At 48.9% G+C, this 7,124-nt stretch overlaps 2 pseudogenes; one reads left to right on the forward strand and one right to left on the reverse strand.

Moving 5' to 3' along the window:
* Positions 1 to 537, reverse strand: part of LOC119321751 — a 7,283-nt pseudogene extending 6,746 nt beyond the window's left edge.
* A 4,748-nt stretch (positions 538 to 5,285) lies between these two features.
* LOC119325218 lies at positions 5,286 to 7,118 on the forward strand (annotated as a pseudogene).
* Positions 7,119 to 7,124: the final 6 nt, after the last annotated feature.

Raw genomic sequence — 7,124 nt, forward strand, 5'->3', positions numbered from 1 at the left:
TGTGTGTGTGTGCAACTTGTGGGCTGCTAGTGCAATGGTGTATTTTCCTCTGTGAGGGGCAAAAGCTAAATACTAAACACTGAACTGCAATCAAGATTTGAGCTGAAAAGAGAAGCAAACTGCGAGCGACGTTAAACCCTAAACCCAACATAAACACACCTACTCGATCAAAATTGCGAAACCATCGACAGATAAACTGAAACGACGCCACCGGCCAGCTACCATGGTTGGGGTTCGGGCAGGAATTAATGGCAGGATGAAATGGAATCTGAGCACGGAATCCTTGAATTACCCTTGGGGACGAAGACGACGGGGCGGCCGCGGCCGCGGGGGTGAAGGAGAGGGTCGCGCCGGCGCGGGGACGACGGCCCCGCGCGGCGGTGACCTGGAACAACGAAGTCCCATCAGCGGTGGCCGCAGCAGGGGAGCAGATCCTGGCGACGACCCTGACGCCTCCATCCCCTCCGACCGGTGCCGGCGCCTCCATGGAGCGGCTCAAGGGGGAGCTGTGGGTGTGCAGAAAGGCGGCGGCGCGTGCCGGGATTGGTCGGCGGCGGCGGTGCTGGAGAAAGGGTGGGGGCTCGATCGAGGCAGAAAGAATGAGAGAGGGCGAGGGGAGAGGGCCGTCTCGGGCTGAGCCGAGGCCCATCTCCTTATAAAAAACATAGTTGTTAAATATACTACTCGCTCTGTCCCATAATATAAAAGCGTATTTGACACTACGCTACTGTTAAAAACGCTATTACATTATGCGACGGTGAGAGTAATAACAAATAATATTCTTAATATAATATGCTGGATTTTATAAAATTATTTTAGAGTAATATTATATATCCAAATACATAATTCCAAGTATGGAATTAAATAACTAAGAAAACAAAACCTATCAAACCTTTTTTGGGAATCAGATTAAAAGGTTACCAAGGGAGAAAAGCCATATCCTCCTACGAATATCCAATCCTGAGCTCGGGCTCATCTGCACCCGCTCGAGACAAAATTCATAAAATATTCAAAACAAATAAAAAATCAAACTTCAGTGCGTTTGGACATTTGAGTAGCTCTCAGCAAAAAAAACAAATTGGTTCAGAAGAGTATATGAACAGTACATTATTTAACAGGCCCTAAATTTGTCTTTTTTACCGAAAGCTACTCATATGTTCAAATGATTTGAAATTTGAAGCGGACATCACACACCAAATTATCTACCATGCCGAGAGAAATTGGAATTTTCTGAATTTTTCTAGTATTTGTTTTAATTTTTTTATTGAGCGCAAGTGCAGATGACCCTGGGAGCCAAAACGCCCCACTCCCTCCTATGCATAATCTAACATTCTTGAGACCATTTATGGACATTGCAAAAGGTTGTGAGAAGATCGTGCCACTTAATCATTCCCTTTCCCGGAAATGGCTGGGTGCCTATACTATCATCATCATATCATTAAACGCCCTAGGGATGGCACCCAGCCAGCCTCATTGATCCGTGGCACCGCTGCCTCCTCTTTCTTTTCATCATGCCATCTCTATATATACTAGGAATAATCATTCATGTTAGAGAGATATACTAAGAATAATCAACACAAGAGACATGCGATTTTAACGTGGAAACCCCCTCCAATACGAAGGGGGAAAAACCACGGGCGCTAACCGGCAAATCTTCACTATATCGAAGGAGGTTACAAACGCCACGGATTTACAACTGATCAACTTATCCCATGCGGCGGCTTACAAAGGATATATATATAACAAAGCTGACCTATGTCAATACTGATCTGTACTGCGGGGGTGCTTCCCCCTCCCCGCGCGCACCCGTAGGCTTCCCTGACGGGGCCGGCGGCCTACATGGGGTAACTTCAGACTGCGCTCCGCTTCGGCGGAAGCGTACCAGCGACGGGCCTTTCTCCGCTCGCTCGTCAGAAGTTAGCCTTTATCTCTCCTCTTCTCCATCTTCGGCAGGGGAAAAGGAAGTACTAATCAAATCAGTTGCTCATGTCGTTCCAATATACTCCATGTCATGTTTCAAACTCCCCCCTGGCTTATGTGATCATATCAATACCTTAATATGGAATTTTTGGTGGGAAATAAGGAGGGTAAGAGGAAACCTAGATGGGTCTCGTGGAGATCTTTACCCAAAAAGGCTTTCGCCCCGCTTTATATCATAAAGCAAATGTCCAAAACAACATACCGCAGAGGTTCAAACACAAACACACACACACACACACACAAAGTTCAGACACACACAAGATCCAAAAGGGTTAATGCTGAGGGCACAGCTCAACAAGCCCTGAGAGCAGACAACAACGCACACACATAGGGATCTTTAACAGGACCTAAGTTCTGTGAGGGACTAGGATTCCGAGATACTGAACACTTCAAACTGGCTCTCCTAGCTAGGCAAACTTGGAGGATCCTAACTCCGCCGGAGTTACTCAGTGCATGGATTCTCAAAGCAAAGTATTTCAACTCATGTGGTTTTTTGCATGCGGAAATTGGAACAGCCCCTTCTTAGATTTGGAGGTCTGTATTAGAGGGTCGGGATGTTCTTACACAAGGTATGATCCCACCAGACCAGGGATGGTCAATCAAAACATATCTGGAACACAATTGGTTGCCAAGAGCATCACATATGAGGCCTATTGTCAGCCGGGTACTCAATCCGCCGGAACTTGTGGGTGAGCTGATTTTACAGGGTGTTGAATGGGCCCGAGCCATTGGTTGCAGAGGATTTTTTTTACCTACATACGCTGAGGCTATTTTTTTCATACCCCTCTGTACAAGACATGTTGATGACTTCTGGGAGTGGATGCACGAGAGGAATGGTATCTTGACGGTGCGCTCAACCTATCAGATGCTTGATGAGACAAAAGATGAGGCGGGAGGCTTGGCTTGAGGGCCAGGGAAACTCGTCAAACACAGTGGATGAACAGAAGGCATGGTCAAAACTATGGAACATCGATGTCCCTTCCAATGTAAAAAAAAGTTCTTATGGAGGCTCGCTCGTCACTCCATCCCCACTACAGGCGTATTACATGATCAGGACATGTCGACTACTACTTGTTGCGACCTCTGTGGCGCCGTGGATTTGTGGAAACACTCTATTACATTACTCAGCAGCACGGTGCGTGTGGGCACTACAGGACCCCGACTTGCTGGAGTTCTTGAATAGCACGACAGAACCGGATGCAAAGAGGAGGGTTTTCGCCCTAATGGACACTTTGTCCCGAGCTAAATTCACCCAGGTACTTGTGAGTTTGTGGGCAATATGGTATGCTAAAAGGCAAGTGCTCCATGAATATATCTTTCAAAGCACTCTGGCTACCCATTTGTTTATCAAAAAATATCTGCAAGAACCGGAGGAATGCAAGCCGAAGAGACCAACAAGGGTTGCTGTTGTATCCCGGACGCATGGCCAGCCGAGGTGTATTCTGTTGAATATATGAGCAAATTACTACGAGATTTAATCTGAATAAAGAGTAAATAAATCATGACGACAATAACAGGGAATGAGCTAATCATGCAGACTAGCAAAGTAGATGAATAGATCGAATCTAAGGCACAAAATAGAAATAGGAATTCTAGTACGATCTCAAATAAGGAGGACAGAATCACATACGGTCCAGTGGGAGCAGGACCGCCGCCATTCATGTTGTCGCCGATGTCATTGATGAAGAGGTTGCCGACATAGGGGAAGAAGTTGTCGTTGGCGAAGTCGTCGCTGCCAGCAGTCGCGCGAGTGCGCTCTCCAAAAACTTGATCGCAACTCTCTTGTATAGGATCACGAGAGTCGAGAGGCGGGGTTTTGGAGGCCTACTGTCCCTTCTCGCGGTGCACGCTGGAAAGAGGGATGGAGAAGACTTACATGACAAATACATGTGAATTGATTGCTACTTTATCATTATGAGTTTTATGAGAAATAGTTGTTGTAATGATGTTAGAAAAGGTGATTAAAATTATCATTGATCAAACTTATGCACTATCTTAGCATTCACACTTTATAAATTATTATTTTTATCATTTACCTACTCGAGGACGAGCAGAAATTAAGCTTGGGGATGCTGATACGTCTCTAACATATCTATAATTTATGAAGTATTCATGCCATTTTTACATCAATTTTATATGGTTCTGAGTGCACTTTTATATGATTTGAATGAAACTAACCCGGACTGACGCTATTTTCAGCAGAACTACTGTGGTGTTATTTTTGTGTAAAAATAAAAGTTCTTGGATTGGGTTGAAAATTTACGATGATTTTTTATGCACAAAAAGGGACCCCCCGAAGCTTCGAGGGAGGATCAGAAGAGCCACGAGGACACGAGAAGCTCAAGAGGCACGGCCCCCAGGGCGCGCCTACCGATCTTGTCGCTCCCTCGTGTGCCCCCCTGACGTGAAACCGACGTAAAAAATTTCTATAAATACCAAAAACCCCGGAAAGAAACTTAGAATTTCCGCTCCGCCACCGCAAGTCTCTGTACTGAAGCGATATCAACTGGAGGCCTTCTCTGGCACCCTGCCGGAGGGAAAAATCATCACCGGAGGCCTTTTTTCTTGAAACAATATGAAAATAAAAATGAAAGCAAAAGGTAAAAAAAAAATGAAAGAAAATGAATGCACATGATATGTTTTTTTAGAGAATGCACATGATATGTTGAACGTTTACGGTGGTCACATTTTTCCGAGGGAGGCGTTGATGCTGCAATTCTACAGAAGGTCTCACATGGCAGAGGTCGCCAGACCAGCCGGCGCCATCAGTTGGAGGCCAGGCGACCGTACAACTCACAACAGGCGAGGTATAGACGCTGCTGACATTTGGTGGCACAGAGAGACACATAGGATCTCGCAGAACATTCCATGTTGGTGGACAGATTACAACCACATTTGGTATTGTAAATGTTGATCATTTTAAAATAAATTTCACCAAAATTTACAATATTTTGACTTGAGACAAATCTAATTCGCGAACTACAAATAAACAGAGCACCAACTGCTCTTGCCACATGCTTTGACTTTATCAAAATCTACAACCATTAACTGCTCTTGCCACATTCCATCGCAAAAAAGAAAACTGCTCTTGCCACATGTTTTTTTAGGAGGTCTTGCCACATGTTTTGCCAACAGTTTTTTTTTTGTTTGAGAAATTGTTTTGCCAACAGCTTGAGCCGGATGCTGCGGCTTCATGGGCCCGCGAGCAAATGTCCCGACAATTGTTCGGCCCACTCAATTGCCTACACCACCACGCAGCCCAGACCCACCACCGCACTCCCCACTCCTCCCATTCCTCCCCCAATTCCGGCGGAATCATCCAGCCACCGCCATGGCCGCCGGCGTCTGGAACGTCCTGGACTGGTTCCCCGGAGGCGAGGCCATCCTCAGGGCCGAGAGCGCCTTCCTCTCCGCCAGCACCGCCGCGGGCGCCGGCGAGGACCGCATCAGCGCCCTCCACGACCACCCCCTCAGGGACATCGTGTCCCGGCTCCCCGCCAGGGACGCCGCCCGCACCGCCGCGCTCGCCTCCCGCTGGCGCCACCTCTGGCGCTCCACGCCGCTCGTCTTCCACGACCCCCACCTCCTCCCGTCCCGACAGCCCGAGCTCGCCGCCGCCGTCGCCCGCGTCCTCGCCGCCCACCCGGGCCCCTTCGCCACCGTCAGCATCAGATGCTGCGACTTCCGGCGCCAAAGCCTCGAGCTCGCCGAGTGCCCGCGTCTCCTCGCCGCCAAGGCCGTCCGGGACCTCGTCCTGGTCAACAACATGGCCGCCGACCTCGACCACCTCCCCGACGCGCCCGCCGGGGTCCTCAGCTGCGCCTCGCTCCGCCGCCTCTTCCTGGGATACTTTCGGTTCCCTGACACCGGCGCCGGCAGAGAGGAGGGATTGTTCCCGCACCTCCGGGAGCTCAGCTTGCTCGGCGTCCACATGCCCGACTGCGACAACCTCGACCACCTGCTCGCCCGCAGCCCCGTTCTGGACACCCTCGTCCTCGTCCTCAGCCGTATCTTCCACCACATTCACCTCTGCAGCCAGAGCCTCAAATCAGCGCTCCTCTGGAGTTACTACGCGCAGGAGATCGCCGTCATGGACTGCCCGCTCCTGGTGCGATGTCTCATTCGGTGAAGGTGATTCGGTGGCTGTGAAGATTGCTGCTGCGCCCAAGCTGCGCGTGCTCGGCTACCTGGAGCCAAGAGTCCACCAGCTCAACATTGGCGGCAACCTCATCAAGGTACCGCCTTTCTACTGTGTACTGTCCATGCATCTCACTTCCACTAATTGATGCATGATCTTGTGTGTGAGCATTGAACTGTACCTAATCATACACAAATGTAGCACAGTATGAGTGTATGATATCTGTTTTATTTTGGTGGGTCGCGTTGCAAGCCTGACACGAAGCCGAGCCCGAGCACCGTGGTTCCGACCGTCAAGATACTGGCCTTGAAGGTGAACTTTGGTGTCCTCAAGGAGGTCAAGATGCTGGCCAGCTTACTCAGATGCTTCCCCAACATTGAAATGCTGCACATCGAGGTGACGGCACTCACATCCATTCAGCCAGTCGTTGTCGATTTGCCCTTCGTATCGTCGTTTATTTCTTAATTAGTTAGGTGAATGATTTGAACTAATGTCGACTACATAAGTTGATGTTTGCAGTCTCTCCTAGCCGATGAACGCACTAGAAAGCACAATGCCAAGTTCTTGGCGAGAGCTCTGTCCTATCGAATGTCTCAAGTCGCACGTCACCGAGATGATCTTCCATGAATTCCGGGGGGATCGAAGCGAGATGGAGTTCCTCAAGTTTCTCGACAGGAGCGCGAACGAGACGTGGTATTTGCTCGTCAGGACTACTGCAGAAATATTCGCTTCGCCGGATGAGATGGATGAGCTGATGACTAAAATGGAAGATTTTACGCACCGAGGTTGGGTCTGCGATCACTCCATAGTGGTGGTGGGGGAGCCTCTGGAGGAGAACCTCTGGAGTTTCAGCAAAGCGTCGGATCTCTCTGCTGACAACCCTTTCCAGTGTTCGTCCTAGTGTTCTGAGGTAACATGTACTTCTTGATCCCAGTGTTCTGAGGTAACATGTACAAGCTGGAGTAAGCTCCAAAGTACTGGATGGTGAAGATGATGAAGAGAATGG

The sequence above is a fragment of the Triticum dicoccoides genome, chromosome 6B, assembly GCF_002162155.2.
Source record: "Triticum dicoccoides isolate Atlit2015 ecotype Zavitan chromosome 6B, WEW_v2.0, whole genome shotgun sequence".
Taxonomy (NCBI): domain Eukaryota; kingdom Viridiplantae; phylum Streptophyta; class Magnoliopsida; order Poales; family Poaceae; genus Triticum; species Triticum dicoccoides.